This window comes from Panthera pardus, unplaced genomic scaffold (genome assembly GCF_024362965.1).
Source record: "Panthera pardus isolate Hobbes unplaced genomic scaffold, ASM2436296v1 HiC_scaffold_25, whole genome shotgun sequence".
Lineage (NCBI taxonomy): Eukaryota > Metazoa > Chordata > Mammalia > Carnivora > Felidae > Panthera > Panthera pardus.
The window spans coordinates 97,056,689-97,079,950 of record NW_026526821.1 but is presented as its reverse complement, the minus strand read 5'-3'; the positions used below and the strand labels follow the sequence as shown (position 1 = coordinate 97,079,950).

The 23,262-nt window shown below is 35.2% G+C and overlaps 1 long non-coding RNA gene across 1 annotated transcript in view; it reads left to right on the top strand.

The window, feature by feature from the left end:
* LOC109265011 (uncharacterized) overlaps nt 1–2,671 on the top strand; it is a 58,208-nt gene extending 55,537 nt beyond the window's left edge. Inside the window, exon 3 of the long non-coding RNA XR_002078996.2 lies at nt 2,505–2,671. This is a non-coding gene — a long non-coding RNA (uncharacterized LOC109265011). The remainder of the gene's footprint in view (nt 1–2,504) is intronic.
* The last annotated feature ends 20,591 nt before the right edge of the window (nt 2,672–23,262 follow it).

The window sequence follows — 23,262 nt, the reverse complement described above, 5'->3', positions numbered from 1 at the left end:
CTCTCCAAATCCATGGATACAATGAAGTTTAGGGAATTGTGAACAGAGCATTCTTAATTACCTCAGCTGGAATGTGCCTATTGGGAAAATGAGTGATTTCTAAGCAAAACATAGGGTTAGCTGTTTAGGAGTTTAGAGATTTAATGGAGAATTTTTATCTTTTGTAAAATGGGTCAGAGAAATGAAATAAATATAGTTATTAAATAACTGATTCCTCAGGTTCTATAAGAAAGTGAGTCAATTACATAAAAAGTGAAGTAAACTTTAAAATAGCAACTTAATAAAACTTTTTCATATGTAGACTAATTATCACATTTGATTCTCACAGCCCACTAAAATGTTATTTGGTAAATGCTATCATCAACACCATATATAGAATGGAAATAAGGCTCATAGAGGCTAAATACATTGCCACAATTCACAAAACTTGCAGTGACAAGATTTGGATTTGACCTACATATTTTTGTTTGTGTGTGTGTTTTATTTTATTTTCGGAAACTACAGTCTTCTCCCAAAGCCTGAAAAAAGTACACTGAAAAAGTACACTCTAGAGGCACCTGAGTGGTTCAGTTGTTTAAGTGACCAACTCTAGATTTTGGCTCAGTTCATCATCTCAGGGTTGTGAGATTGAGACCCATGTCGGGTTCTGCACTGCAAGCATGGAGTTTACTTGGGATTCTCTCTCTCTCTGCCCCTTCTTCACCTTCAAAATAAATAAACATTAAAAAAAAGTACACTCTAAGCAGAAGACATGGCTACAGTATTGAATTGATCATAAATCATATTTTATGCCATATTTTGGGTGACTAATATTAGGTATAATGTTAGGTTGCTTAGAGAAGACTGGTGGAAATTTGAATATCTAAATTAATTTTATTAACCTCAAAAAACTAAATACTCTGGAATACTTTATACTCAACATCCAGATCAATGTTCTAAATATGGTCAACCTTGATTTTTGAGTAAAACCCAAAGGTTATGCACTACCTTGAAAAGCAGGTTATAAGTTTTATAAAAATACAATGTCAACTGTATAAAAACCTGATACTTTATGTAGGTTGCCATATGTCATAGACAACAAACTACTGACTGAACATATGTGAATAGAATTTATTACTGGAATAAAAGGAATTCTTTAGCAAGAATAAACTGGCACATTCAGTGATGACAAACATCAAATTATAGGTTTGATCAGAATTTTGAAGCATATGTGAATCAAGTACCTAGTTTATATACTTAAATTTCATCTATAATAACCCTGCCAAACCATCCTAACATTTTGTCCAGCACTTGTGTCTGTGTGTGTGTCTGTGTGTTTGTCTGTGTGCATGTTTTGTGTGCACTTTTTAAAAACTCCAGTGACAATGCTTTCCATAGGCATGATATTTCAAAGTTATAATTATCTTATTGAGCAGCTTTGTTAGAAGATGTCTATTCATAGTTATCTGCCAACTTTCTCTTCTAGCTGGTACAAGTTAAGATAAAATTTAACACTGAGATCACCACTGGAAAACCATTTTACACTGAATATTTTAAGAATTTTTTTTAATGTTTATTTATTTTTGAGAGAGAGAGAGAGACAGAGCATGAGTGAGGGAGGGGCAGAGAGAGGGAGACACAGAATCCAAAGCAGGCTCCAGGCTCTGAGCTATCAGCACAGAGCCCGATGGGGGGCTCAAACTCACAAACCGTGAAATCATGACCCGAGCCAGAGCCGGATGCATAACCGACTGAGCCACCCAGGTGCCCCACCATTTTCCACTGAATATTAAAAACAAATACTTGCTGAGAGTTTGCTATGAGCCAACAACCTCCATGTTGAAATCTTGGGGTCATTACTATGAATGAAATGTATAATCTGCTATCAGGATATTTGATCTCAATAAAGAAATCCCTACACAGTTTTGAGGAAACAAGTTATAATACAAAAATCCTATACCTTTCCAATTTATGTTCACTTATGAGGGCAATAGGAAAAAAAACCCTCAAATATATCAAAAATAAGCAAGGCAAATAACAAATAAATGAGTAATAACTAAGGTATATGGGCTCCCATATGATTCTGAAAGGTTATATTGCCCAGCTTTCTGTTTTATTTTAATTTTTTCTTAAAGGGGTATTTTTAATAAAATATAATTTTATATAGACCTTAATGTTTTTTACACAGTAAGAACACACTAATAATCATAAATAAGATTACTATTACTAAAAGAACAATATAACAATATTGGTAGAAAAGATAATGAGATAGCTCATCAGTATTGGTTGGTACTAGCTAAGTGTCCAAGAGTTTGTTACGTATTAGTAATAATTAATTAGTAATTACTAACCCAAAAACAGAATTAAGAAAAGATATTATTCACAATCACCAAAAATTTGTTTAATTGAAACCTCCTCAGTCCCTTCTGCCAGCCTAGTGGTCTTCAAGATTAAGCAAGCACTCTTAGCCTGCGTGATTAACTAACCCCTTCTTTGTATATCTATGATCATGCATTCTTTCCTAGAAAGAACACTTCTGCACATCATCAGGCTCTCTTGCACAAGCTCCCCCCAGGACACCAAGAAACCAGAACTTCCTGCACAACCTCAGGGCACTGAGATAAACTGCAGCTGGCATCAACAGGTCTGCATGTAATCAAGAAATGTCACAGATTACTGAACTCTCTTAACAGGTTAAATCCTTTTTAAAAATCTCTGGGCCAGGCAGAGACCTCCAGGGTCAGCCTTTGGACAAGAGTCCATCTTCTTCCCAGGTGGCCAGACTCCTGAATGAAGTTCAAATTGCTTTCCGGTCAAAACTCGTCTTTTGAATTTTGGCTTTTCAAGAGACAGGCAGCTGAACTTGAAACTTGGGTTTTGGTGAGATAGTTCATAATAAATTGTTCACTACAATTTGCCTGTTGGGGAACTCTAATTAAAACAAAATATTCTTTCAACCCAGAAATCTCCACAAAGGTACTAGAAGAAACACTCTTATTATTGAAGAAGCATTAAACCCAAATGTGATACAGTGAAACAGATTTACATAGAAATAGCTGATAACACATTACATACATGTTCTCAAGATAAACAACTAGTCCTCTAGTAAGAGGACCTGACAGCACCATTCCTGATATATAGTTTATCTTAACTTTACCTGGTAACCGAAGTGACCATCTATGTTAGCTAGTTGGATTTATCCAGAGGAAAAGCAAACTTCTCATATCTTTATAACAGGAGGCAGTTTTACAAATTGGGACCAGAAACCCACTGAAGTTAGGATTCTTAGTAGGGGCTCTACCTTCTTCAACGTTTACATTTCAAAGACAAGGCTCCCAGACATTCCTGGGTCAAAACGGTGACAAAAGCCTTATCTAGTCTTCAAAAGGATTTATATACATTTCAAAGCAATGAGAAAACACTTATAGTTGCACATTTTCTAAGATAAATGCTCTAAAAAAGAGTGAAGGGAAATCTCCTTTTCAACAGGGAGAATTAAGCCTCTTATTTTTAATTTGTATTTGACCTCACACGACTCAGATTTTAGCTACTGAAACAAAGGAAATAAATTTAAAGAAAGTGTACATAAAATTTAAAAAGAGTATTTAGCACTAAGAACAATTAAATTAAGATGGATTAGGAAATGATATAAGGAAATACTGTAAACATGTATCAAAAATTTACTATGTAGCACATATAAAAGATTATACAAAGTTATAAAAATTCCAATTATAAATGTGTATCGTGGGGCACTTAGGTGGCTCAGTCAGTTAATCTTCTGACTCCTGATTTCAGCTCAAGTCATGATCTCATGGTTCATGAGATTAAGACCCACACTGGGCTCTGCACTGACAGCGCTGAGCCTGCTTGGGATTCTCTGTGTCCTTCTCTCTCTGTTCCTCCCCCACTCTCTCTATCTCTCAAAATAAATAAATAAATAAACATTAAAAAATATAAATACATAAATAAATAAAATAAAATGTGTATCATTCAACACAATAGGAAATCCAAAAAATTTTCAAAAACTAAACTATTCAACCTTTCCTTTAATAGATGAACTTAGTTAATATTAAAATAATTCATTTGTACCTTTTAGCCAAGAAAATCACTTGCTGAGGGGCAGGAAATCCCTTCCAATCCAAGGCATTTCAACTTTCTTGTTGTTACCACTCTGTCCACCTCCCATTTCTTTCACTGAAGAAGAGCATTAAAAATATTTTAAAATAAGTAAATAAAATTAATCAGCTAAATTCTAACTTGGGCATCATCCAACACTTTTTTTTTCTCTAATTTTCAGAATTTTGTTTCCGGTCAATCCCAAGCCTAGAAATCAAGAGGCTAGATATGATGGCAGTTGACATAGTAGGGCTTTATTATTGGTATTATCTTTTTTAATTCACAAAACAGCCTCAGATAGTGAATTCATACCACATAGACTTAAAAGAGTCAAACAAGAATGTTATATTATGTGGCTCAAAAGAGAAGCTAAAAACAAGTCATACTCATGGAGCAGAAATATTGTAATAGAGAGAAAACTGAGTTTTTTATTATTTTTGTTTGGTTTTTTTGTTTGTTTGTTTTTTTCCAAGTGGAGGTGGAGGAATAGACAAAGTGTCCTTCCACCCACAGACTTTATATACATGTCCACAACTTACAGTAGTTGCCACAGTTCAATGGAGGTGGTGTGGTTTAGATCACGGACACTGTATTGCACTGAAGAATAGGTTTGTTCCTTCAGTTTCCATGATGCCATTGTAATTGAATGTAAAATCCATTTGCGTAAATAATATAAGTAAACTTTTGTCTCTTATTTTAAACATGTTCAACAACCATTGAGAGCTTTATACTTTTTTTCAAGTACGGAAGTTGATAACTATGTCCAGTTCACAAGCCAAATCTAGTCTGTAGCCTTTTTTTGTAGTCTTCAAATGATTTTTTTTAACATTTTGAAAGGGTTGTAAATACACACACACACACACACACACACACACACACACACACGGCAACAGAGACCATGTGTGGCCCACACAGTCTAAGGTATCTTCTCTATGGCCATTTATAGGAAAAGCAATTCACTGCTTTTAGTGAGTTGTCTTTTTGGGGGAAGGTATTGAAAGGGGAGATTTCATACCTTGAAAACAGAGCTAACACTGCTCTCTAAAATTTTGCTGTTTTTTACATGAAAAGCAGTTTCCTTTCCTCTAAATAACTCACTTCCTAACTTTCTGATTACTTCTTATTACTAATTATATACTGGCATACTGTTTTTTTTTCTCTTATACACACGAATATACCTATGTGGTGCACTAATATGCCTTCCCTGTGACAGGACTCATTAAATATGTGATATTGGTGATTCTGTGGATAAAGACAAAACATGTTAACTAAGAGTCCTCCCAGGTGGGAGTAAAGCAATTTGTTCTAAAATTCCAGATGAGAGATGTCCTGAGGAAATCACTTATAGAAACTGGTGTCACTTAATAGACACTAAGACCTGACCTTTACTGACCACCTGCCTGTACTCAGTAACCTTTGCTTTACATTTTTCCTTAAGCTCTTCTTTCAAGTTTACCTCTTAATGAAGGCAAATGAAATCTGAAGTCACTTTTCAGGTGATGGTGACTGCCCGGAAAAGACCTTCCACCAGCCCAGACCACCCAGACCATTTGAGCTAAACCCCTAATTCCAGCCTACACAGATGAACGCTAGCGTGACCCTTGGAATGACCACAGGAATGACTGACAACTACTTTTATCTTATTATAATACTAAAATCTCCACCCAAGGAGGAGCATCAGCCCCATTTGCATAACACACAATGTATGTAAAGTCATGTTTCTTTAAGGCACATATGCAACCTTATGTCTGCCTCTACATATGATGACAAGACTTCCCTTTCTAAAATATTCATCCTAACCCTAAACAAAAGGAATCCATTCACCCTTTCTCAGGGAGTCACCTTTGGAAGCTATTCCTCATGATCTCTTTATTTGCTGCCAATAAAGTTTTCTTTGTGTGACGACTCACCTGTTACGGTTTCTGACTCACCAAGGAGTGAACTCACGTTGGTTCGGTTACACTGGGAGTACCTGCAATGTAAAGAAGATTGGTGTCTCTTTCTTCTATTAGATTTACCCAATTAAGCAAGCAGTCTTATTGATCAGTCTTGCTCCTACCTGTACTGGGTATAGACAATGGCAAAGCAATGACAGCCAAGCAGCTTGTCTTCTTGCCAGTTGCCAGAGCTATGTTGAATGCTTGCTAGTGGGTCAATTGAACCCCATGAGAAATAGCTAAATGTCTTACTAGTATTGTATTTGAGAAGTCTTGCTGGTGAGAATTTTCTATTTCAGCAACCTGTGTACTTGAAAGAGCTCCTAAAGAAAATCCAAATATCTTGTGCTTGCACCCCATCAAAGAGTCTGCATTTAGAAATCAGTCACATATGGGGTACCTGGGTGGCTCAGTTGGTTAAGCAGCCAACTTGGCTCAGGTCATGATCTTGTGGTTCATGAGTTCAAGCCCCACAATAGTCTGTCTACTGTCAGCATAGAGCCTGCTTCGAATAACCTGCCCCCCTCTTTATTTGCCCCTTCCTTGTGCGCTCTCTCTCTGTTGTTCGATAATAATAGTAATAATTATTATTATAGTAATAATAATAATAATAATAATAATGAAACATTTAAAAAAACACAAGAAACCAGTCACATAGAGGGCATCAGCGGTCCATTGGCATTTGCCAGAAAACCAACTTCAAGCAACAGAAGGAAGACTCATCTTTTACCCTCTCCTACCTTCCAACACAAGACATTCATAGAACTATTGCATTCAAAAAGGGAGTGGGAGGAAGATAACCATGCCCCCACTTAATGTGAAGGAGAAACATAAAAGCTACCCAATTGACATAATCTACTCTGGAAAGTGGTTACAGGGGGAAGGGGGGCAAACTCTGGTTTATATGTGAACACAGACTTTTAACTGTGCAGATTTAAATAGCTGAAAATGACTTGAAAATTAAAATAGCTGAACAGAATGTCACTCAATAATCTGATGCTTGGCAGGGAGAAGAAATCCACATAGTATATTTGGGTCCAAAGAGTGAATAGACAGTTGGATACAGTTGGTATGCAAATGAACTAATACTATTTAATACAGAAGCTATCATTATAGTTAGCCTTACTCATCTTATTGAAATGCTCCTTTTTAAAAAGTTTAATTACTTAAAAACATATTCTTTATACACATGCAATGCAATTATTAATTGATAATGAAATCTACCTTATATCAATTTTCCCTAAATTTAAATTATTCCTTTATTTATTTTGAAATACACTCACGCTGATTATTCTTGTGTTTTGCTTTTCTTTCTTTCTTTCTTTCTTTCTTTCTTTCTTTCTTTCTTTCTTTCTTTCTTTTCAAATGTGTTTTTATCTGGATCCATTTTTTAAAAAGCTCTTCCAGAAATTAGGTTTAATTTGGGGTATATCTTCCTTAGGGAGGATTAAGTTTGTTGAACATGATTTTGGAGAATAAAGGACAACAATGCCTCCAAACTGAAAAATAGTACTCCCCCATCTGACACAAATAGACGCTGACATTTGAACATAATTATCAGATACTAATTTTCCATGACATAAAATGTGATTTTCTCTCAACTGTACTGACTTCTGTATTCATTTGATGAACAATGAATGGCTTGTACATTATCTTGGTTAAAACAGAATTCTCCTGACATTTGCCATAATTCAATTCTGTAGAGAAAAAAGGAGGAATAATGACACCAGATAACTTGAGGCTCATTTAACAACCAACTGGGTTCTAAGAAGTAGTTGCTCTTGTTTGGGGTTAGTACTAACTCACAAGCCTTTCCCTTAGCATAGAGTCTGCCTTATTAAACATTACTCAAGGTGATTAAGATGTTCTTCTATCTCTGTGAATGTCCTCATTCTTCTTCACATAAATAACTTGACAAAGCTCAGGGCTACTTTATGGACAGAGCTCGATATACTTTGATATCTATGGACCTTAACATATTGGGAAGCATGGAATTTCAATTTAGACAGTTCCATATTAAAAGTGAACTCATCCTACTTACAAATACTGGGTGAAATTAGAGAAAAAAAGTATACTCTGCCACTCAGTAATCTCATCTGTTAACTGGGATAACATTTATCCATAAGATTTTTATAATTGTTGAATCAGGTATTTACTGAAGAAATACTTATTGAGGAACTACTTTTTTTAATTTTTAAAGTTGATTTATTTTATTTTCAATAATCTCTACACTCAAGGTAGGGCTCAAACTCACAACCCTCTTCCAACAGACCAGCTAGGCACCCTGAGGATCTAATTTAAATATGGCGTGCTAGCTATGACAGAGTGCTCCAGTCCTCATGCAGTTTATAGACCAATAGGGAAAACATACCATTGACAAGGAGGAAAACAGATACATATTTAAATTAAAAACTGAATAACACTGAGAATATAAAGAGATGCTCTCATAGTAACAATGCAATAAGGAGTAGTTTATTTTAATTTTGGATACCTAGGGAGTGGAATGGAATTCAGAGATCTAAAACTATAAGTGGTCAACCATAGGGTCCAGATCAATTGCAAAGGTAATGAGGCAGGAAAGAACTTGGCCACTGAGACAATTCATAATTATTGGGATATAAAACGTTCACCCGAGTGCTAAGCAGGTAGTAAAAATTCAGTAAGTTACCTTATTTGTTCTGGTTTTCCCTATAAATTTCTCATACAATTAATTTGCCTTTAGGTCTTTGTTATTCTTCAAACTTGGTTGTAATCTTGGTCTCAGTATAGCAGTTGTGCAATTTTGCTCAAAAATCTGAAATAGTCAGTTAAGCATCCGACTTTGGCTCAGGTCATGATCTCATGGTCCGTGAGTTTGAGTCCCGTGTCAGGCTCTGTGCTGACAGTTCAGAGCCTGGAGCCTACTTTGGAGTCTGTCTCCTTCTCTCTCTGTCCCTCCCCCACTCACACTCTGTCTCTCTCTGTCTCTCAAAAAATGAACAAACGTTAAAAAATTTTTAAAAAATCTGAAATCGTTGAAATAACTGTTCTCTGAACTTCATGGACAGAACCTTGTCTAGGGAGAGGTAGACATCCAAGTTAGAATAAGCCATGCCTATGGGACTACAGAAATCCAGGTTATCCAATCCTGAGCCACAGAATTGTCAATTATGAGTTGTAGGAAGTGATAGGAGTTGCTTTGAATGTTTTATAGTAACTCCTTCAAAGGCTAATATATAATAAAGACACATTTTTGTTTCATGAGTGTGAAACTCAGAATCATAAATTCTGTATAAAGGAGGAGTCTGTGTGTGTGTGTGTGTGTGTGTGTGTGTGTGTGTGTGTGTGTATTTAAGGGATATAGTGGCCACTAAAACACAAAAGGTCAGGCTGATCAACATGCAGATAGTATGCTTTGTTTCCTCAGATATATAATTTTTGCTGTAAAATCATCAGTGTAGGAGATTTCCTCTTTTTTGTGTGTCATGGGGATATATTCCTTCCTTTTCATATTAGCCTGTTAACTGAATTGACATAATACTTGTAAGGTTTAGTGGAGTCATTCCCACAGTGAGTATTCACAGAGGTTGTCACAAGTTACTGATAACCAACAGAAAGTTTAGCTGTGGTATTTAAACCTTGGATATGTTCAAAGTTGAGTGTATCTATGAGATTAAAAATCAGGAAACGTTAGAAATCACACGCATGCATTTCTTGGACCAACTCCTCTGGCCACTGAGTTTCTTCAGCTTTGGACCCTTAGTGATAAGGGCATCCATTAGGAAGCAGGATTAGTAAAACTTGGTTGATATCCTTTAACTTAGACACAGACTGGTTTGTAACAGAAAGCAAATCAGAAAACCATAGACTGCTAAGCTGACTGAGAAATGGTTAATGTATTATTTTTCTTTTAGATAAGACAAGTTGAGAGGCCAAACTCAGTCCAGGGTTCTTTAACTGAGACTGTAGGAGCAACACAAGAAAAAACATGTCCTCTGGACTTTTTCAGTTCAATTCTGGGCCTTTATCAATTTCAAAAGTGGGAGCAAATCTTTTTTTCCTAACCAGTGGTGGGAGACCCATTTCTCAAATCTCTTCTTGTTCTCTTCTTTTTTTTTTTTCAATAATGCAAATAGATTTTTCAATAGTTTTTAGTTTAGAAGGATAGGAATAATCTTTAATGGTTTCTTTCACTAATGATAGCAGTTAACATTATTAACACACATATTAACCCATAACCTATCCAGTGGCTTCAATACTCAGGTCAAATATGATTTTCTCTAAGAAGACTTCCCATTCTTCATCATCAGGGTTAGTGACTTTCTAGTCTTTGATCATACAGCACCATATTTATATTCTTATCAAATTGTTCTGTTCTTTGATTATTGGTTTACTTGCTTTCTTCTCTGCTTAACAACAAAAGTTTATAGGGCAGTAACTGTGTATCACATAAACATTTGCATACCCACGTAATCTCTTAGAGTCTGGCACCTGACAAGTGCTAGATTTAACTGTGTTGAATATCTACATTTCAGTTTCTGATTATCTTTAGACACATACTATACACCCCTATCTCCAGCAGGTAGAATTACAAACCCGTGCCAAATTCACAAACTGGCTGCCGAAGATTAGAAGCATAGGAGTGGAAAATGATAGGTTTAGGAAGACCCTGGTAGCAACAATATTAACAAATCCGGTGAAATTCTGAGATATAAACATGGCAAAAAAAAAACAAAACCCTATTTCTTGCCAATAATTATATCCACATAAACAGAGGAACTTATTTTCAAATTATAATAGTCTCAAAGGCTAATTTAACCTTCTGTCTCTTTTTATACTTCAGAATTAATTTGACACATCCACTAAAGAAGATAGTAATATTTTAGACACTGGCAACTCCCAGAATCACTTCTGAGACCAATCGCTATTAAATAAAAAAGAAGGGAAGTATATGTGTGTGTGTATCTAAGTATGTGCTTTGTGTATGCATCATTTACTATTAATTTATAAATCTCAAATAAAGTGACTCTTCCTATTGCTATTAATATTTATTTGGTGATTGAAAAGGAAAAGTTTGGCATTAAACCTTCTCCCTGTTCCCTCATTGTCTTCATTCTCTCTGTTTTTTTTTTTTTAAGTTTATTTATTTATTTTGAAAAAGAGAAAGACAGCACGTGTGAGTGGGGGAGGGGCAGAGAGAGGAGAGACAATCCCAAGCAGGCTCCACACTGACAGAGCCTAACACAGGGCTTGAACTCACACACTGTGAGACCTGAGCCAAAATCAAGAGTCAAATGCTTAGCCAACTAAGCCACCCAATGTCCCTCTCTCTACTTTTTGTTTCACGTTTTCTTTTGTTTATTCTGCTTTATCTCCTACCTTTACTCCACTTCCTCATCGCATGCAGAATAAGGAGAATGGGCTTTGGAACCAGGGATATTTGAGTTTGAAATTCTAGCTCTTTTATTTATTCTCTGAGAGTACTTGGCAAATCAAATACACCTAAAAGTCGAGGGAAACGTGGAAACAATGAAGGTGTCCTACAGCTGGTGCATGGCCAGGACCACTAAATAATAAATAACAAAATTAAAACACTTTTCAAAGTCATGTCTTTCTACCTTATACATGCAGAGTATCCTTTTGCCGATTATCTGGTTCCACCCTTTATTGCTAGTTCTTTTGTGGCAGTCTGCAATCAAAATTAACATTGTTTTATTTCCTTTCATTTGCATCCTCTTCATTTCCACCATTTCTGTTCTAGTTCAGTCTCTCAAGATTTCAAGCACACCAATTAAAAAACTATTTCCAGCACATTAATTAAAATCCTCTCACCTACTATCACTTTCTCCTTGCAGAATCATAACACACAGTATTGCCAATTTCACCATCGCCAAAACACTCCATCATCAGATGGTGTTTCTAACAACATGTATCTGGGCCCTTCATTCCTATATTATCAAATAAGAAATCTGTACCTGTCTTCCAAAGCATTCAAACTTGTACATCCCATTCATGCTATTGCCTCTTGCCTCTTGAGGAGTAGAGCCACATGTCCAATACAGCCTTCAAAATTATTATCTTGTAAGCTCAGCTCATTTATCCTTGTCTCAAACTGCCCTAGCTCTTATTTTCCCAAGCTTAGTTAAGAGTTCTAGCAAACTACCCAGGCATCCCAAAACAGAAACCTGAATATTTTCCTCAAATCCTACTTCTTCATTTCCAGAGCTAATTAATCCACCAAGTAATGTACATTTGCGTTTCTAAATATCTCTCGACTGTCTTATCTCCATTTTCTTGGATTATTTCAGGATCTTGCTATCCAGCTCATTTGAAGGCATCTCTTCAAAGTTAAAAATTCATGTAGAGTATTTTAGTCCATCCTAACTTATAAAAATGGAACTCACATCTCTTAGTACAAACCCATTGTACATGACCCAAATGTGACATGTAATGCCCTTGAATATCAAGGGTCTTTTCTGTGTCACACTCTGCCACACTACAGCTTCTCTCCCTGACCAACGAAACTTCTTTCAGTCCCTCAAATGGCCAAAGGACCTCACAATTCTGCTTCCCATTGGCCTGAAATATATGTTCTTACCGTGACCATACAGAAAATGTCCATACAACTGCCAACACAGGGTATAGCTACTTTCCCCGTTGGGCCTGGTGGGCCTGGCTATTTCACTCAGGTGGCTTCAGTCCCCACCATATCATAGTTATAGCTTTCATCATCTTGAATGGCAGTTGTCTGTGCATGTTCTGAATCACTGAGACAGATCCATTCCTCTGAAATAGCTGGTGCAAAAAGTACTCCCTGTGCAAATTAGAAAATGGATGAGCATACATTTTGTTTTCCATTATAGCCTTGGTCCCCATACTGCCCTCAACATGTGATGCTCACTTGTTACCCTCACCTCGTCTGAGACTTAATATGTTTCCCTTTCTCAACATGTCTTTCTTTTCACTTTACAATACTTAAAAATATATATATGTACCTCTTTTAATTCTCATGACATCATTGTGAGGTGAATGTCTCATCTGTTGTCTGGTAAAACTAAATGAGACTCAGAATTAACGACTGACCAAAAGTTTAACACCTAAAACTGGCAGAATCAGGAGAGGAAAACAGAACCGATGCCACAACTAATATTATTCATACTCCTTTATGCTATAACCCCATCTAAAATTCCTTCTGAAAAAATATCACAGTTGCTTGTTTTGTGACTGCCTAAGTAATCCAGGCTCAAGCGATCTGCCTCTCCTGTAGTTATCTATGTCAGTTACATTCTGAGTCACAGAGAATTGGGTCATATGCCATATTATATAATCCTCTATTGACTTACGTTATCACACTCAGACTCATAACCTAACATCCAAATTCTTCATTTGTGAAATGACAGTTTTAGTAGAAATCTCATATAAATAAAACAAATACTAAGTGGATAAAACAATTTCTCAATATCAGTTGATACTTAATTAATTAATTAATGATTAATTGATATTAAATTAATTTCTATTAGTTTCTTTAAGATAACCTTAACTAGTTTAAAGTTTTGTAATACAAAAAATTGTCTCTTTGTCTTTGTGTATTACATAGCTCATACATAGTATAAACAATAGTAAGTTAATTGATAACGCAGGTTTATCCTTTCAGTGTTTATAGTTTTTTTTAATGCAGCATGAGAATTTAATTATCATTTTATATTATTACCTGATAGAATTTTTCCTATGTTGATTTATGAGGATAGAAAAATCTTTATCCTCATTTTAGAAGTACAAACAAATTCATTGAGACAAAAAAAAAATAAATGAGGCAGAGAAATTGGATAGAGAAAAGATTAAAGGAAAATATTTTTTTAAAAGACATGATTATCTTACATGAACACACCTCCCAAATTATTTGAAGTTCTATTAGAGCTAATTAGTGTTCAGATATTTGCTTACAAGGAAGACAAATATTGAAATAAATATTTTGCTTAAAAAATTATGTAAGTCATTACATACTGTTTCTATTAACAGGAATAAACCATCTGCATATAGGCTTCAAACAGAGATATAGTGATATATCTCAACTTACATATATATATGTATATATATATGTATATGCACATACATATATATATATGCAAGAATATAGACATTGATATATTTGAATTCGAATGAATAACTAAAATAATCTGTGAGGTATATGTTTTTCCCTTTGGCTGCTTGGATCCAAAGCTCTTGTCCTTTACTTCATATTGCACACCCACGTTTCAATACTTTAACAAATATTGTTAGCTGAAAATACTTCCATAATTTGACCATGTTTTTCCACATCCCTTTTAACTCCCACATCACAATTATCTGTCACTTGGATGATTCTAATAGCCTGTTTTCTGGTCTCCCTGCTTCTGCTCTGGTTCTCTGATGATACATTTCACATAGCTGCTATTTAGAGTGCCTCTCTCAAGCATAAGTCAGATCAGATCCCCCTATTCTTTAGAGTCATCAGACAGCCTCCACTTCTCTCAGAGTAAAAGCCAAATTGCTTAAAAAGTCCAATATGATCTGGCTCCACACCACTGTTCTGGTTTCTTTCTGCTGTACTTGACTGTGGCCAAAAGAAGGATACTGCTGTTCCTGGTACTAGCCAAACATATTCCAGACATAGGGCTTTTGAACTGGCTCTTCCCTCTTCATGGATCAGTCTTTTCCATGTGTCCAAAAACGTATTCCCTCACTACTTTCAAGTATCTCCTCAAATATCACATAATTATGGTAGAATGCCTTCCTTGACTTCTTTAGATAATATAGAATTCCTTGCTTTGCTCAGGACTCCTGTTCTTTTACTGTTTTTATTTTCTTTCTGTAAAGTCCTATGAAATCTATCCTAGCTATTTAGAAATTTAGGTTCTATGAGGGCAACGCATTGGACTATTTCATTCACTAAGTTGTTCTCACATGTGGAATGTGATTTGCCATTGATAAGACCATCAGTCAATATTAAATAAATGAATAAAAATAATTGGGAAAGTATGAAAGACAAATATCAAACTAAGGTAATATTGGCAACAAATATAATGGATTAAATTTGTATATTATTATTACATAAGGTGCTCTCACAAATCTATAAGAATAAATTAAGGAGAAAAATTTCAAAAGAAGAAACATGAGTCATATATAAATATTTGGGAAAAAGTTCCTTACTAGAAATCAAAGGTATGAAATGTCACTGACTAACCAAGAACAAATTAAGAGTGTGATCAGTTTAAAGTCAGAAGAACATGTTAAGCAATAACTTTTCATATTCAACTTACTATTATAGGGAAGATTGGTATAATAGCTTTGGAGATAATATAACAATGTTGATAAAAGTTAAAATTTGTATATTCTTTGGACCATCGATTCTTCCCTCCAGCAATGTATCTTTAGAAAGTAATTGACAAAGTCCATGAAGATGGATACAGAAGACTTGTCTATCACATTCATGAAAATTCTTCATCATAGCATTTTACTATAATTAAAAAAAACAAATTAAATGCCACCAATACCATGTCAGTTAATTAAAATAGTGCACATGTATGCAATATTGTGTTAACATAGTAAATTAACATGACTGTTCTTTTATATTTATTAATGAACTATTTTTGATACATGGTGAGGTAAATAAGCAATTTCAAATCAACTTAATAGTGTGATATCACTTCTGTTTATAAAACCATCATTTGATCTCTATCAAGAGAAAGAAAGAGAGGCTCTTAAAGAAAAAAATGTCACAGCTATCTTATGATGGTGCAATTACAATTGTGTGCATTTTTTTCCTTCTTTACATTTATATGTTTTCTGAATTTTAGTTAATAAATATGTTTTAGTATATTTCAGAAAAACAATAAATAAATCAGGACAGGGGTGCCTGGGTGGCTCAGTTGGTTAAGTGGCCGAGTTCAGCTCAGGTCCCGATCTGACAGTCTGTGAGTTCGAGCCTCACATCGGGCTCTGTGCTGACAGCTCTGAGCCTGGAGCCTGCTTCAGATTCTGTGTCTCCCTCTCTCTCTGCCCCTCCCCTGCTCATGCTCTGTCTCTCTCTGTCTCAAAAATAATAAAATAAAAACATTAAAAAAATTTTTAATAAATAAATCAAGACAATCAGGAAACCATATGTGGGGCTTGAATCAAATTCCAGGTTCAAGTCATTTATAATCCGAGGTGGATTATCTGTTTGTTAATTCAAAGATTTTTTTATACCATTGGTTTACTTACCTTAGTATTTTGTTTCAATGTTATCATATGAGTGATGCGTGGTAAACTATATTACTCATTAACAAATATCCATTTTCCTTTCCCCATGATGCCCGAGAAGAGTGTATTTCTTATTTACGTAGGGCCGAGTGACAGGCTTTGACAACGGAATGTGAATACAAATGAAGGTGTAAATTCCCAGCAAAGGGTTGCACTGGGTTTTCTGAGTTCTGTTCATAATCACAATCAAATCATGCCTCAGGTGGAAGGTGAGCCTTTAGTCTAAATAATTATGAAACAATTTAGGACATTAGGCTAAAGCACCTGGTTGTCAAAAGATCAACAGGAAGCTTTCATGATTTTCAAGGATATCTGGAAAATCTCTCACCATTTGTCTCAAACTACAGAGTTTAGCAAAAATTTTCAAGTCTCCACTAAGCCTTTGTGAATCTTGTATATCCCTCTTATGGCTGCCAATGTGTCTGACTGCAACTGATTCTGGAGAACAATGACCTTCCTCCTCTCCATCTTCCAAAGCTCTCCTGCTTTGCAAATTCAAACCTAACATCCTAGGGAGGAGGAGATTCTGGGAAATGTAGCTGCTGGTTTCCACTCTATAATGCAGACAGCAACGCATAAAGGAATTGTAATGGTGTCTAGGTGGCAACGCACTTAACTGTCAGGGCTTCTTTTTCTAATATAGCTCAAAGTAGTATATAAATATTGAAATAACTAGTGAAACATCTTTAGAAGCTATGGGTTTTCCTTGACTCTTGTCAGTAAAAACATATGACTTTAGGTGACCGGCTACAATTCTATGAGGATTATTCATATGTAAAATGAGGCATTTAGACTAGTTCACCACAAATACTCTTTATAACAGTGTAGATTCCAGTACTGATGGGTTAAAAGATAGGCAGTTAAATCTGTGTATCTGATATTTAATCTGCTAACTGTATACTGTTTTGGTAAGAGATTGCTATTTAACTTGGATCATGTTCCTATGGGACTGAATTCTTTTTCTCAAATGTGTTGTGTGCTAATTGGCTTGGTGAGAAAGAGCTCATTATTTCAGTCCAATAAATGCACATTTTTAGATTTCACTGTATTTGGCCATAATTTCATCCCTAATGCCTTTAGCATTTTGGAGGCACACTTTCACTTGTGCTAATTACTAGTGTTTGTCAATTTCATCAAACGGTTCCTTTGCTCCTCTGCCACACTGTATAACTATGCGTAGTCTATCTCCTGCCATAATCCAGTGTACATTGTATTTTCTATGTTTTATGTTTTCAATGTTATCTCTATGTGTACACTAAAGTATAGAGGAACTGAATGCTTTTCTTTTGGGGATTTGCATAGAGATAGCAAAAACAGAAGGTTACAAGATTAAAAACGATAACCCAGTCTATGAGAAAATAAATAATCTGGAAGTAGAACTAGATATGGTCCCATGGTTACCGAGCATTTTGGGTTCACGGCCTCTACCAAATGTTTTCAAATGAAAGTTGATGCCTGCAAAACAGTGCAAGTAAACATGCTAGAGGTGAAAATGAAGAAGAAAATGTCCATAGTATTCAGTCAATACAGGAAACTCTTGGATGTACCTGACATTGGATTAGGTTTTAATTCAGTTACTTTGCTAACTTAAAGTGCACAATGAAGATTCTAAATCTTTTGAGGGGAGATTTGCTTTTCTCTCTCTGATGGATATGGTAAAACCTGTACTTCTCAAACTGTTTATGTAGCACATATCAAAATCCTAAAGATGAGTTGTTTAGATGAGGCTGGTTATAATAATTAAACAAGAAATTTAAAAAAACAAAACAAGAAATTATATACATGATATACTTCTTACTTTGACCAATAAATAATGAGTGATTTATTCCTAATTTTTTAAAATAAAAAATAGTAGAGGAAAAACTAAAGGGAGTTATCAGAGAAATGCCCAACTTACAGTTAGGGCAATGTACATCTCTTTTGGCCCAAATATAGCCATTGTTGGTTGTCCTGGAATAATTATTAAGAGTGTCCCTTTCACTCTTAAAATTGTCACCATTTGGATAATACACTGTGAATTTCGAAGATAGGGTGCAGTTGTTTACCCTCTTAGAGATTAATCAAAGTATAGAACTCCTGAAATGTCCTGCCCTTGGTGTATCTATAAGCTTTAGAGTTGGACAAAGACATGGGTGGTGAGGAGGTGTTGGACATTATAGTTCCTTGCAGAACCAGGAATTTTGTCCTTAAGATAGAATCAGGCAATGAAGAGTTGCTCATCACCACGGACTAAATGGTTGTCTGACCTCAAAACTCCCATATTGAAACCCAGTCCCTAATGTAATTGTGTTTGGAGATGGGAAATTTACAGATTGATTAAATCACAAGAGTAGAGCCCTCATTAATAGGATTGATGTTTGTGTGTCTTGGGCACTTTGTGAGGTGCTGCTGACAGAAAAGACAAGGCAATTTTACTGGCATACCAAGAGAGACTAAAAGATTAGGAAAGAGGATGTATAGTCAATATTGTGATAGAAATGTACATGAATATACATACATAAACGGTGGTGGTGGGGTAACAAGAAGGGTATCTCATCTAAAGAAGGTGGAATAGACTGACCAGTCAAAAAATACTTTCACATGAGTCCACTTAAGCAACTTTATTGACAAATAGCACCAATCCATGCAGTGTCAGTAAAAGAATATTTCCAAATAGAGGGGGACAAGTTGGTCAAATAAATATGGTGTTATGGTTATGACAAAATCATAAATCCCAACCAGGACTGCTACATAATTTGTGGGAACCGGTGAAAAATGTACAATGGGGATTCCTTGTTCAAAAATTAGTAAGAGTGTCAAGATTACAAGAGTAAAGCATTAGATCAAACTTTGGGTCTGTATGAGTGCACAGGTCACATGCCCTAAACCAGTTCTATCACAGTAAGGGAGAAGGTATCCTAGTAGAATGTAAACATAAAGAACCATAAAAATAAAATAAAATAAAATAAAAAAAATAAAATAAAATAAAATAAACATAAAGAGTCACTATCTTGATAGTGGTCACCTACTTTTTTATGACTACAGCTTGGTAGATGAAATTTCCTATTGCATCTGAATTCATAAATGTAATCTCAATTTTGTAGAGCATCCATAGGTCCCGATCCAGGTAGGCAAGAATGAGACTACTCTACCTATGAATTAGGGAATTTGCTTTAGAATAGTTGTCAGATCCCTTCCTTAAGCAATATTTAGTCTAGGTGAATTAGAGTTACAAGTAGGCCTTACAGTACTGGCATTTTTCACCCCAAGTAAAGATATTTATTTTTCCCCAGTTGCTCTGTTGCACCAGGTTAGAGACAGAGGCTTCAGAGTTTGAGGGACCAATTACAGCTCTAGGAATGAGAATCTCCCACCTAGCCTGACACCCAGCCTGAGGTATTATAAGCTAAATCCTGACAATGACACCAATTTGTCTTATTGGTGCTAGTTACAAGAGAATTTATCTGAGGATATAGCTTTCATAAATATTCAGGTAAGGGGAAAGAGCATGTTATCATTCTGGTGGATGAGTCTGCCCTTATGATACATAGTAGTACAGTAGTACATGCAGTTTTCTACAACAGGATTACAGAACGTCTACTAGCAAGCATTTTTGGAGAAAACAAATGAATACAACAAGGCATTCTAGACATAGAACTCCCACTAACATGTGCCTTGAAAGGTGGTGTAAAAAAGTGGGGGGGAAGAGAGCAATCATGCATTTCCTGTGTCCCACCTACATACCTACAAGATTTAATCTTGCTATATCTCATAATTCTCGAGATAAATGTAAGCCATTGTTATTTTCCCCACTTGAAGAATATCAAAACTGAGATTCCAATGGACTAAATAATTTCTCCAAAGATTAATGATTAATGGAGTCATGACTTGAATTCAAGCATGCATGAGTTCAAAAAGCCAGGCTTTTCTAACAAGGCTACAACATACAGGCAACATCTGAGAGGTAGAGTTCTTCCCTCAATATAAGTGCATTATAACATTAGAAATCTCTTTCAACTAGAAAGGGCAGGGACCGTGTCTTGCATGATGGTTTGCAGTGGCAGTGAAGATGGGCTTCGAGTTAATAACATGAGTCAGAAAAGATGAAAGTCTGGGAGTAACTGAAACAAGATTACAGGATTACAGCCAGACAACTAGTTCTTCCTAGGGGTCATCTAAGGATAAATTTTTTTAAATGATAACGTGAGTCAATAAAAGTGAACAGGGGATGCAGTAGGTTCCTATCACAGGAGCAAACTCCCTACCAGACATAGAACACAGGAAGTTATGGTACTATTTATCCAAACTGAGTTTTATTGACAGTCTCCTCATTTGGGGATGATTTTAGCAGATCAGAGATAGAAAACTGCCTCCATCATTAGTTACTCTCTTGAATCTTAAAATAAATTTGATATAACTGAATTATCACTTACATTACAACCCCTCCACATGACCTCCATGCTATTTCCTAGACTCCTAGTTTCCATTCCACACAACCAGTTACTCACTTCACTTTACTGTGGTCTGAAGTTGGTCTATATAACTTCTGATTTTCCTTTCTGCCTTGGAACTCTACAAGGCTGTACTATATTGGGTTGCTCCATGTTTCTGACAATTCGTTATCCTGTTATAACTCTGTTCCTTAAATACTAAAGAAAACCTAGAATGCATCTTGCCATCCTTGGCAAATTTGCATGTTAGAGTCACCTGATGCTACCCAAATAGGGGGTATTCCACTTGCAGTCTGGACATTGTCTACCACATAGGGAGCCCCTATCTGATCAGATGACCCATGGATCCACTCTTACTTATGTTTTAACTATTTAATAAAACTGAAATTGAATCCATTTTAAAATAAGTTTTAAAAAATAACCCATGGTAATTATTAAAAAAAAAAAACTAAACAAATAGACAGCTTTACAAAAACCCAAAAATATTAATCACAATGAAACTGATCATCCATAGGAAAACTATATTAAAATTTAGGTTTTTAAAGTGTTTTCTTTTTCTAAGCATTAACTTGTACCTTTGATTTTATTAGTATTTTCCAAATCTCTGAAACATAGTTCAATAAGACAGGACATACAAAAATAGTTTTGGACTACTGGATAATAGACTTGCATAAATAGTGCCTTTTTAAAAACTTGTTTTAAGTTTATTTATTTTGAGAGAGAGAGAGAGAGAGAGAGAGAGAGCAAGCATAAGTGGGGGTGGGGCACAGAGAGACAGGGGGAGAGAGAAAATCCCATGCTGACTCTACACCATCAGTGTGGAGCTGATGTGGGGCTCAAAGTCACCAAATGCTAGATCATAACCTGAGCTGAAACCAAGAGTTGAACACTTAACCAAGTGAGCCACCCAGGTGCCTTGTGACTTTTTTTTTTTTTTTAACATTTCACTTTTGGTAAAATCTTAGAGTATTTCACCCTATAAATAGTATTTTTGCTTAGTAAAGAATGTCCACGGTATAACAATGAAAAGTCTTTTCTGAACTCAGTCCTTTTAATACACAGTGCTCCTTGACATCCACATTTTATCCTGACTCTACATTCTTCCCTTCAAGTTACTCTTGAAGTGTTACTCTTCAAGTGTTCCATTTGATGCAGTATTCTCCCCATATTTTAGTTACTTAAATATGTAACACTAAGTTTCAGTACTCTGAACATGCCATCACCCAGAAATACTAAAATTTGCTTAAGTTTAATACTCCTATATATTAACATGTATTGGAAAATTGCCATGATAGTTGTTGAGGACCTGCAAAATGTAATGACATATTATGTTTACAAATTCTAGCATCCATGTCTATTAAAAGTAATAACAGGACCGACAGAGCAGTTGTTGAGGACTGTCCCCATATTGTTTCACTAGTTAGTTTTCATGTACCTTTCCTCTGGGCCTACCTAGTTCATTTTTCCCTATGACATAGTCTAATCCATAATTTTTCTTCTTTTTAAGGGGTATTGAATTAAAGATACTTCCTTTTCAGATGTGGGGATCCTCATAATATCAACAGAAAATAGGGTAAGACATTGCTTTTCTCCGTTTTTGTTGTTCACTTTAATCAAAACTGGCTTCCTCTGACAGGCTAGTTATGACACAGATAAAATATCTCTTAAAAATAACCATGGGAAAAGAACTTTCTGTAAAATTTCCTCAGGCTGTACATTTAACCTACTTACTAACAAGAGTTTATTTTGGTGATGTCTTTAAACACTTGCTTGTATCTCAAGCAACCTCAGTTTTGACGATATCCATATGATCAAAAAAGCCTTAGCTTAAGTCAGTCATCATTTTTTATTTCTTGCTTTGAGTCAATATGGTTCTTTTTTTAAAAAATAAGATCAAGTTTCAAAGTATTCCTTTCTAATACCATATGTGTAAAAAAAGGTCAACATGAAAATAGATCACATAAACATATTCATAAAATATTAAAACAGATACATATTTGTAAGACATTGTGCTGGGTCTACAAGAAATGCAATCCTTGACTTCAAAGGATTTAAACTATAATATAGTTTAAAATTTTGAGTGACTGATTCTAGTGGTGAGGATGTTTGCATTACCTTATCGAGGATATTTGATACAGGACTTAAAGCTAGGGTGAGATTAAAAATGGAAATGTGTTTGGTGGTTTTGTTGTCAGAGAAAATTATATTATTCAGCACAAATAAATTAGTTAAGCAAGTCCAGAGAGATGGAAAATATTAAGCTCTTAGAGAATGCATTTAACACAATCTTCCTAGAACACAATAAAAGTAAAATAAGCCTTGAATATAAGACTGAGTTAAAATCACAATCAAATGATTTTGTCCAATATATTATATAGCATATTAATTATTATTATTATCAACATTATTTAACATATCAATTCATGCACTGATTTGTTTGCTTCATAAAAATACTTAAAGGTCATCCACTTATGTGGCAAAATGCTTAATAGAAAATGAGAATATGCATATATTTCTAATTAGTTGTCTAATTTGTTTAT